Here is an 11,476-nt window from a genome sequence, read left to right as displayed (position 1 = left end):
TGTGCTGCTCTCTCAGCGCAAGAGGGCTGCAGTGTCTGCAGGAGGGTTTATACGGCGAGGCATGCAAATGAGCCGCACTGTGACCAATCCGGGCTTTGAGAGGGAGAGAACAGAAAAAATAATAAGGGGGACTTCTGAAAGACCTCTAAACCCTGTTTAGAGATTCCTGGACTGTGCGGAGAAACTTGGCACCCAATATGTGGGCTAAACGCGGGGCTTGATTTAATACAGCTATAGTTTCCGTTGCTTGTTTATGTTCCTCGGGCTGTTAAATGAGTCTGCGCACCGACTCATGGGGGGGGGGGCAGAGATGCGCAGTGTCCCTGAGCTAGAGGACAAAGCATTTGAATAGGAGTGTCTGCTCAGGATTCTGTACCATATAGGCGTATACTTTCAGTATAAAGAGATTTATGCTCGAACACTGTTCGGTTGGATCCCCACGCACGTGCCCCATGTAACCCCTCTAGAGCAAAAGCAGTGACCGGGAGTGCTGAGCTGTCCCAGTGACCTCCTCACCTCTGGTGGCAGAATAACTTCACCCATTGCAAGAATATGACGTGATTTGTCCTTTTTTCTCCCACCTCCGAGTGCCCCGATCCACTCACCCAGACAGATACGATTTCATATAATGCACTTCTGATAGACCCATATTGCTGAGGCAGCTTAACACGCTGAATAATGGCTGAGCCGGGGATTCTAAGAATGTGGTGTAACCGGTGGCAATAGCGTCGTTTCATTGCTCATTTTTTTCTCATTAATAAAAATCCATAAATTTGCTCTGATTTCTATTATTCGTCCCCCTAGTGTGTTGTAATCCAGTAATTGTTTGCCCATCAGATCATATCTGGGACTAGAAAGGGACTGTATCCACTTAAACATTGATTTTATTATAATTCGGTCTCAACTCGGCTCACGAGATGTCTTGTGCGCAAGAGAGGGGATTTTTATTTTTTTCTAAATTAAAGCCAGTGTAACGGGCCGGTTTAACATGCGACTCTCCTTGGCCTCGTCTGCCAGAACAGAGAGGCGCAGGTGAAGACGACACACACACACACACACACACACACACACACACACACACACACACACACACACTCATAAGCGGTCACGCACACACTCACTCACACAATGTTTCGCGAGCCCGTTACAAATGGGATTTGGCTGTAAACGCAGGGGGGGATTTATCAGGAATTCAATAGTGAGATTATATCAAAGGCGTATGAAGCCCTCGTTAGTAGCGGCGGGATAATGGCTTGGCAGGGTCTCCCTTTGCAGCCGTCCATGCCGGTATTGTGGCCCCTGAGCTGAGCCGGTCTGTGGGGACCCTAAACCCCGCTGCCTCCATGCAGCCCTCCGTCTAACTGCAGCATAATGAGGCAAAGCCACATGCAGCCTTTGTATGCCATCCCTCCAACCCCCCCCCCCCCTCTTCCCCAGACCTGGCCCGGTCCAGCCACGACTCCTTTCATTACAGGGAGATGGGAGATGAATTGCCTGGACAGGGTCCCTCCTATTAAAATACATTTAGAGAGCGACCGGGGCCCGTCACGGCTCTTTAAGAGATTTTCTCATTCTTCCCCATTGGAATCAGTCTCTCTTTCACTCTTTCCCTCTCTTCCTCACCCCCTCCCCCCTCTCTCTCTCTCTCTCTCTCTCTCTCTCTCACACACACACACACACACACACACACACACACACACACACACACATGCACACACAGCTTTTCAGAGGCAACACTTGCCTTGCAGTAGAAGCTAATATCAGTTGGCATGTTCTATAAAGAACCCATCTGCCACAGAAAGTCAAATAGGAGACACCTGAATGGACAACATCTAGTCAAGCAGCTTGCATAGTTAGACACAGTCAGGCCTGTCCTACACGATAAGGAGACATCATTCTGTGATTAATTAAGGACATCACAAAACTGTCAGCTCTTATTTATAAAAGAGTTTTATACTATTGGGTTATTAATAATTCTTTACCAGAGTGTTATAGATTAGTTGTGATCCATTGGAGTTGGGGAGGGTCTTTTTTTCTTTTGTCCCACAAAAACAAAATACGTTTTTTACTAACAACCTGACTGCTAATGTTGCATTTTGCCACATGCAGAAGACAGCAGACCTCTGGGGTTCATTCGTGTGTACTTTGGTGTTGCTCATTAGAAATTCTAATAAGACCTAAAGGTTTAAATTGAGGGACGCGATTAAAACAAGTCTTTGACATGTGGGAAGGTGCTGCAGTTTCTCATGTAACTCAAGAGGAGAGTTCAAAGAAAATATGAATAACTGGAGGGCAAATCTTTCTTTTATTTTTTTTACAAAGTGGAAGAAAACTTTCAGCCCCCCTCACCACGCCAATAATGTATGTATAGCTATATATGGTTGATACATCAGTTGTCCAGATCTGGACAAACATGAAATAATTAACAACTTATTGATGCATTATCAACCTTGCATTATTACCAACTATTGGATAAACACTAGCCAAAGGCTATTTTCACATCCTGGAAACCCTGCATGTGTTGCTATTAATGGTTTGGACTGATATATAAAGGATTAGTAAATAATTAATAAGCATCATTGATTATATGAAGATATAGGGTAACTGATGGATTTGTGTCAGCAGCACCGTGAGTCTGATCCCAAAGATCCCTCTTTCCATCTAAAGCGTTGTGAAGACAGAGAGCTTCTACTGAACCACAGTAATATAATGTGCACACTGCGGGGCTGTTTTTATTCCGCCGTGTGAGAACCGTGATGGTGTTTATTCTCATTTCAATGTGTTTAGAGTACACAGGACCCCTAATACCGCTCAGCATTCTCTCACACACACAGAAAGACAGAGCAATCAAAAGCAAATTACACTATACGTATGTTGAGTCTCGCCTCGTGGATTAACCCCCCCGCACGTGCATGTGCGCGTGCATCAGACAGACAGACTTTTTCTTTTTCTCTCCATACAATGTTTGACGGGCCTTTGCATCCTCACCGCCCCTCACAGTCATTTGTGAAGGACACACACACACACACACACACACACACACACACACACACACACACACACACACACACACACACACACACCTAAAAAAAAAAATCTTTCACGTGACCACCTTGTCGATCTCGCCCGTCTGCACGCGAGTTCAACAATAGCGGCATTAGAGAGAGTCTCCAAAATCCCCTCTATTCTTCACGGGACATATTAGCATTTTCTTTAACGTATATAAATATGTCTTTAGAGGATCCCCCACTCCCCGCCCTCCCTCTCCTCCTTTCTTTCTTTTCTTCTGCATTGTGGTCCCATTTGCTCTAGTGATCGCCGGGTATTCGGGGTCTGAAGCCGGTCGCCCGATCCCTGCCTCTCGGTGGGGCTTAACTCATTGAGATGGAAATAGGCGATTTGGTGTCTTTTGTCCATCAGATAAGCGGTGGAAGTAGAAAGTGGGGAGAGAGGGAGAGAGAGACTGAGGGTGAGAAAGGAGTATGTGTTCTTACGTGTGGTGTGGGGGGGTTAAGATAATCGATCAGGGCACTGACCCCCCCCCCTCCTCTCAGATAACCTTTGCTTAACTCGCGTGCCATCACAAGCACAAAGTCCTAATTGGTTCCCCGCACTAATTATCCAATTATCGGCTCTCCACCGGAGGACCGCACTCCAGGGCTCGTCTGTAATGACCTCATCCTCTGCACTATTGATGAAAATGATTAGGAATGAATGCGTCCATCAGCTCGAGAGTGCGACACTTGAGAAACTTGTGTCACGGCCCCAGCGTATAACGGTCTTCGGGCACTTCACTCATAGAGGGATTCGCAGCGCCCATTCAACCTGTATTATTGCTAAACTCTTATCGAAAATTGAACGCATGAAAGTGGCGTGCAGGTTAATTAGGCCACTTTGTGTGGCCCTTAAGTGCAAATTGAAGGTTGGAGGCTGTAGACCACGAGCCTGGCACTCGTGTTAAAGAATGGCCGACAATATGAATTGATTTTCAAAATAATGGATCAACTGATTAATTGTTAACCCTGTGGGGGGTGGGGGGGGGCTTTTTTTTTCCAAAGTGGAACAAAGCTTCCCTGAACATCTACATAGCTTTCATAAAGCCTTTTAAAGGAAACTTAACTTTTCTATTCTCACATCTGGGTTAAAATAAATATACAATTTACTTTCAGCAAAAAGGCCAGACATTTTCATGTGGTTTCTCCAGCGTGATAATTTGATGCTTTTACTCAACCTATTATGTCATAGTTAACTATATATCTTTGGGTTTTGCACTGTTGTTCCGAGATATTTGACGATATCCCCTTGCATGAGCATTTTTTCGCTATTGTATGACGAGACAAGTTGATAAATCATAATATAATGAAACAATAACACTGTTAAGTTGAATACAAAAAAACCTTCAGCCAAAAGAAAAGTAACAAAACGCACCAAACTGCTGTGTAAATATGCTCACTTTAAGGAAAACAACATAATTGATAACGCTATAATATGTGGACATGTCTAACTACTTTGCATTCTGATTGCGCCAACAGGGGACTGATAGTGAACATGTAATGGTGCAACAGGCGGTGAACTGCGGTGAGCCGGACCTGAATGGAGCAGCAGGCATGGACTGGCACCAGAACGCCAGCAGATTGATAACGTCCAGTTACATTAAACATGTATTCTCTTTTCTCCATCTCTTTTTCCTTTAGTTAACTTCTGCTCCGATCCATCACCTTCCAGCCCATCTGTCGCTGATTGCTGCAACACTTTGAATAAATTCCTGCCGACAAACAAAGCGGTTAACATCTCATGAATGCCGCTTTTTACACCCCGCACACAGATTGTGGGGAAACTTTAGGGCCAGCGGAGTAACCAGTGCAAAGAAATCTGTCCTGGGACACTCCCTCTTAGCTTCCACTTCATTACCGGTATTGTGCTCGGGAGCGCGCAATCTGTGCGGCCGTCTCCGCCCGGCCCCACCAGCTTTCTAATGAGTTTCCAATGATGATTTAGAAGCTCGCGGGCCCGTTTCCCTCCAAACTCCTCCCACCTCCCCTCTCATTCTTTCTTTCACTGCTTTTGAGTGTCATCCGCTTTTGTCTGTAGCTGTTTCCGTCACTGGCATTCTGGAGCGTGATTCAGGAGAGGTCAGAGGGAGCGCACATAAAGATTCACACATCAGGCCTGAATAAAGGAACGTTATATTGGGGAGTTATTCGTTACCAAGTTTGGCCCCATGCCTCAGTCTAGTGGGGGGGGGGGGGGAGTATGCCTTATTTCCTAATTTTGAAGACAAACAGGAGCTAAAAGTTAGTGCGTGAGGCAATGAAAGGCTGGGAGGGGGCTGCGCACACCTGATGGTTGCAGTGTGCCAGATTGTGCCATGCTTTGGATGAACAGATGGGGCTGGATGAGTTAAGAGAGGCATGGAGGGAGGGAATGGCAGACGTCTGCATATCACTCATGTGAAGTTATGTCTCCCCTTCTTCTCTCCCCTTGCGTGGTCCACGTGCATTAAAAAAGAGGAGGAAGAAAAGAATAGCTATGCAGCACGCAGATGAACTGCATTTGATGTGAGAGGTTGATGTAGCCGAAAGCAGGTTGGCAGCCATAATTGCCTGTGATTATACCTCAATCAATGGCCCATTGTCTGAGGCTCATATAGAGATCTATAGGGACACTTTTTACTGGCCAAATGGATCACTTAACAACCTTGTGATGAGAAATTAGTACCCTTGTAGACACAGCATGGCATAACACTCTGCGTCACTGCATGAGGGTGAATATTCAGCTGAATTGTGAGCATTGGATCGGTGGTTATAACTTCTCAACCGCTGCCCCAGACACAGATCAGCTATATTGGTTATTTGGAAAAAAAAGTGTGAGACACTGAAAGGTCAACTCAAAAAGTTGTGTTAATACTTCTTTTTTTTGTATCGTGCAGCATGGCTCCATGATAGATTGCCATGGAGTTTTGTAGAGTACAGAAATGTGTGGTCCCCATGAAGCCTGCCGATTTTAAGGTGCAATCTAACCAGAATTTTAGTTTAATCAAAAACATTTTCAAGAGAATGTGAAGAGGTTACAGTGTTGATGTAATGTAAAAGGCGTACATGTATTGTGTTACAAAGATTTCCAAAATTAGCTTGCTAAGCGACTAGCTTGTACTTTCTTGTAGCACCGCTTTAAGAGGCTATCGTGAGTCCCTGTAGCGCCAGTCTGCCCTCAGTCCAGAGAACGAAGAAGTAGAGCTGCACCGATGTGCGTTCTTGTTGTGCGTGAAAACAACTCGCACCCAGGCAGCAACCTCCAATCCTAAAGAGTGAAGCCAATGCGGAAGCATCCTAAAACTTGCATTCTTTCTACTGACAGGGGGCGACTCCTCTGGTTCCAAAAACAAGTCTGATTGTATAGAGGTCTATGAGAAAATACTTCGTACTTGATTTATTACCTCAGTAAACACATGAGTTTATAGTCTCAATCTCTACTTTCAAGTCTTGTTTAATACAGCATGATGTTCATTTACTAAATTATAGTCCCATTTAGAGTCAAATAGACCGTAAAGTGGAGTATGCTTTAGGACGGGCCTACTGTGAGTGACAGGTTGCTGCCTCTACCAGAGACGTATACCGTGTCTCTACGTCCATTTTCCGCATTCCAAATATGGTAACTTCCGTTCACTGGTTGCAAAAAGCCAAGATGGTGACAGCCAATTCGCCAAACTCAAGGCTTCAAAGCGGCAGTCTACAAACCAATGGGTGACGTCACGGTGACCACACCCACTTCTTATGTCATGTTCTCACCTTTGCCTTGTCCTCCCTGCCATTGTGAGGCTGCTTCGCAGAAAATAGAGCATTCAGCAGCTTCAGGATATGTACCCAGTTAGCTCGAATTCAGCCAGTGCAAACTTGTCCTGCTGTTAGTTGGCTTTTTTAAAATTTAAATAACTGATATATAGATAGTGTACGGACCCAGCAGTAGAGGTGAAATGTTGACCCCTATTTCTTTGGAGCAGTTGGCTACATATTACACACACTGAAAAAAATGATTCAGCCCCCTGTAAATGTTACATGTCTTAATCTAGTTTATTTCATCGATTTTAATGTGTAATTGAATCCTACGTATCTTTTTAAATTAATCTCAACATGTACTGCGCTCGTTTAAAATGAGTTAATTCCATTCAGTTAAAAGCAATGAGAAAAAAATATGTACGATTTAATTTCCGCACGCTTTCCTGTCTGCGCATGGGCAGACGTGCTAGAAATTCAAATTCTGAAGGCGGGGATTTATTTCGCTCTGGGGGATTTCCGTTAGAAGTTCCTGCACTGCCGTCTGTCCACAGGTCCACGTTTTCGGTAAGTAAGCAATTTATAACCATATGTGTGTTATATTTGTTCTAAAACAGAGTGTTATTTACACTTTAAAACAGTGTTTGATAAAAAAAAAATCATTTAGTTAACATTATCGATTGTGTGTTTGCTACTTTAGCTAACGTTACAACAGCTAACGTTAGCTTAGTTACTACTTTAGCTAACGTTACAACAGCTAGCTTAGTTATGTAGTAACATAATCTGAAGTGATAAGTATGTTAACATTAAGCTAACATAATATTGCTCTCAAGTGGGATTCTAGGTGAATTCGATTTTAGTAGCTTTTAGGCTGTTTTAGTAGCTTGTGGACTTCACTAACATGTAAATGTAATGGACTATTTAATGAGTTGTAGACTGGCCATGCTGATTGCCAACTGTATATTCCTGACTGGTTGCAAGTATGTTTTCAAATCTTTTCAGTATGGCAGAATTAGACAAAGCTAAATGTGAAATCAAGTTAGTAAATGGTGTTGAAGATGCTCTCAGAGTCAGACAGCAAGGGGTTATTGTTACCGTCGCTCATAATGTAACGTTAAACTGAACGGCAGCCCTGACATGGTAACGTTAACGTTATATTGCAGCAGCAAGCTGTCATTCAGTCAACACAATAACCGTGTTCAAATTGTGGGTGTCTATAATTAATGTTAAAGTTAAGGCTGAACCATTTACTGTTTCTGTTAGTATCTTTTCAATTTATGGTAGCAGCTAATTAGTTACTCTGCTTAATATGAGATACACTGTCCTACATTATAAGTTACATTAAAATAAACGATTTTGTTAGCTTTACTGTGGCTTTATGTAATCAGAGATCAGCATGTTCCTGAGGCCAACCGGTCACTAACCATGTTTAAATAACCACACAGCCTCCAGATCTAGTTCTGATTTTGCGCATTTACCTTAGATTAATAGGAATATGTTCGACTTGAACACACTGTACACCAATATCCATGCTATCAAAGACTGTCTTGGTTAATCAGGAGGTCAATTTGTGAATGTGTCTTTACACAGTGCTCTTTGTCTTCCGTTTTTTTTTTTGTGTAAAACAGATAAATGCCGAATTCCAGCGCATCACAATCCTAACTTACTTGAAACCACCTTCATGGTGCAGTTGGGCAGCCATTTACCCCATCGGACATCCGTTTTCCAGAAGAAGGGGGTGTTTCTGTCCAGAAACTAGCTAAACATCTGGCAGTCTTGCAAGAGGTAAATATGTGTACACAATGTTGTATACAAATATTCATATTCTCTGGAGCAACTTTATGAAATGTACATAGTAGAATAGAGTCTCAGTTTGAAGACCTCAAGAACAGCCTGGATTATTTAGATTTCGAATATAATTTAAAATAGTGCTATCTCTCTACACATGCAGACCTCTTTCATTTCAAGGCACAATTTAGTAACGTTCTTTAGTTAAAGAGAGCAGTCCATTAAGAGAATGTATAATGAAGTCAGTGTATTTTTTAAGGTCCGATAATTATTCTAGACATTTTTTGTAATTATTGATGTTTTGAGGGATATTTCAACAACTGTAATTCTTTTTATACAGGTGACAAGTGCTTTCAACCCTTAAAGGGCTGCCATCCTCTAGGCATCCCACTTGAGGAAGCTGAAGGGCATCTCATTCTGAAGTATATGGTAAGTCAATGTAACTGCATATGCCAGCCACATGTACTGTTTTGTATTAAAGAAAATGTTTTAAGATCCTAATATCACTAATAGTTACAACAAGTCATTGCGACAGCACAGAGAACTCAGTTCACATCTGTTGAATAGGTATAGAAAATGTCTGTGATTTTGAGTAACAAAACAATGCTGATTTAACCTCATACTCCACTGTGTCTGTATGTAATTAAATAACATAAACACATTTTTCTTTTTTCTCATATTCTCTTTCAGTGTACAGGACATCAAGGAGACAACATCCTAAAAGAGCTGAAGATATCCACCATGTGCATACATGTCATCAACAACGAGGGTGGAGAAGCTGGACGTTATGATGACATTGACATTAATGCTGGAGGAGTAATCATTCTGGACAACATTGGATCTGTAGCCCGAGCTCCTTACAATGAGGCCAGGAGTCACCTACGCACTGAACACATGAAGTCATTCAGAAAGTGCTCTTGCTTTCCCTCAAAGTACTTTGACCAAAGACCAAAATCAGTGCTGGACTGGTGGATTTCTTCAGCCGTTCATGTGAACCCTGTTTGCATTATTTCTGGTTTGGAGGTGAAGGAGAACATTTTCTATAATGTGAAATGCAGCTTAAGAAGATGTTGCAAGCTGAAAAACGTGTGTTGGACTGTTTTTATTAACACTAGTGTGAACCCTGGACATAGGGGCTTGTTTTTGTGAGACATTGGGTATTATATTCACTCAATGCATCCTTTTGATGTATGTGTTTGCTGTCATGCAGCTATGGTACTGGTGCATTGTTTTATTTTGTTAGCAATGGCACTGTTAAGTAAATGTCCTGCATTCAAAGTCTTACTTACTGTAAGTAAAAGTGTTGTCAGCAAGTATTCTCATCAAAATTTACTTCACAATCAAAAGTATTGTGCAGTAAATGCACAATAGAGCTTTAGTTTCTTTTCATCTGAAAAGAAACTAAAGCTTTCAGACAAATGTAGTTTAAAGTACAATATTTACCTCTGAGATGTATGGGAGGAGAAGTGGAAAGTAGCAGAACATAGAAATACTCATGCAAAGTTCTAGTACGTTGTATTTTTACACAAGTACAATACTTGAGTAAATGTACTGATTTACATTGCTGGTAATGAAGATAATAAAGTTGTAAAAAGTGAGTATTTTGTTTGCTTCGTTTGTGTAAACATGGAATTTATTGAAAGTTAAGATACTAGTAATAGCTAAAAATGTTTAATTAGATCAAACTTAATTTTAGTTTGTAGAAATTAAACCATTAAATTGATCTGAATCTACAAAAACAAAATAGGTAAATAGTAATTGAGGTTACATAATACATTTTAGTATACTGAACATGAACATAGTGAGTAAACTTTACTCAAAATAGTTGAGGTAAAATTATGAATATAAATTAAGTAAAGTCAACTTAAAATATATATCTGGATTTAGATACATTTATTTCGTGCAACCACTTACCTAAAAAAAATTAAGTAAATCCAACACAACATTTTTTTCAGTGCACTGCACCTTTAAGTGGTCCTCTGACTCTTGTTCTAGGGCCAACATGAGGTTAACGTTTCTGTTTTGTAGTGAAGTATCTCAACAAGTATTGGATGGATTGCCATGAAATTTGGTACTCACATTCATCTTGCCAAAATGATGAATCCTAATGAATTCGGTCATAACTGGATTTTTCAGGTTTCAGGTTGATATTTGTGGTTAAGATGGAAATGTCTCAACAAGTAACGGATTGATTGCAGTACAATTTGGGGAGGACATGCATGTCCCCCTCAGGATGAATTGTGATACATTTGGTGATCCCTTAACTTTTCATCCAGCACCATCGTCAAGTCAAAATTTGTATTTGACATTCATGACCAAAAAGCCAATGACGTCTCCAGCAGCTTCGACTATACTATGTAAAGTGGTAGCACATGGTAGCATGCTTATGTAAGCACTTGTCTCAAAGCACTGCTGTGTCTAAGTGCAGCTTCACAGAGCTGCTAGCGTGGCTGTAGACTCTTCGTATTGTTGGGTGATTACTGCAGATGTGTTTGGGAATTTGATTAAAGGTCCACTTACTAGATTTTTGGACTTTCTAGCACGTCTCCATCCAGCAAATTGAACTGTCTCAGGTGTCACATGGGAACCAAGTGTGGTCTAACATTAGTTGCATGTGAACAGCATGTTTTATGCTCACTCCCCTGAACAGCTTTAGTGACAGATCCTCCATTTTAAAAGGCTGTGACTGTTAGCTACAAGGCGCCGCTCTGCTCAAATGCCTTCTTCATACGGATCAGAGACATAAAAACGCTCACGATGAGATCAAAGATTTTCCTCTGCAGTCTAACAAAGGCATAAGTCGTGTTTGTGTTTACTGTGTGGGCTTATAGCATTTTATGTTTAATGACACATCTCATCACCGTAGACAAACTTTGCGAATGACTCCCACCACGAAGAAAACCCCTTTTTGAGGC

The 11,476-nt window shown here is 41.8% G+C and overlaps 1 long non-coding RNA gene across 1 annotated transcript; it reads left to right on the top strand.

Moving 5' to 3' along the window:
- The first annotated feature begins 7,290 nt into the window (after positions 1-7,290).
- LOC137866101 (uncharacterized) lies at positions 7,291-10,122 on the top strand. The gene is made up of 4 exons (XR_011102094.1): positions 7,291-7,340; positions 8,402-8,558; positions 8,902-8,990; positions 9,252-10,122. It is a non-coding gene; the product is annotated as an uncharacterized lncRNA (long non-coding RNA).
- Positions 10,123-11,476: the final 1,354 nt, after the last annotated feature.

This window comes from Cebidichthys violaceus, unplaced genomic scaffold (assembly GCF_023349555.1).
Source record: "Cebidichthys violaceus isolate CVI_PGR_0920_01 unplaced genomic scaffold, fCebVio1.0.p SCAF_8, whole genome shotgun sequence".
In the NCBI taxonomy this organism is placed as follows: domain Eukaryota; kingdom Metazoa; phylum Chordata; class Actinopteri; order Perciformes; family Stichaeidae; genus Cebidichthys; species Cebidichthys violaceus.
This window is presented reverse-complemented; position numbering and strand designations above follow the sequence as displayed.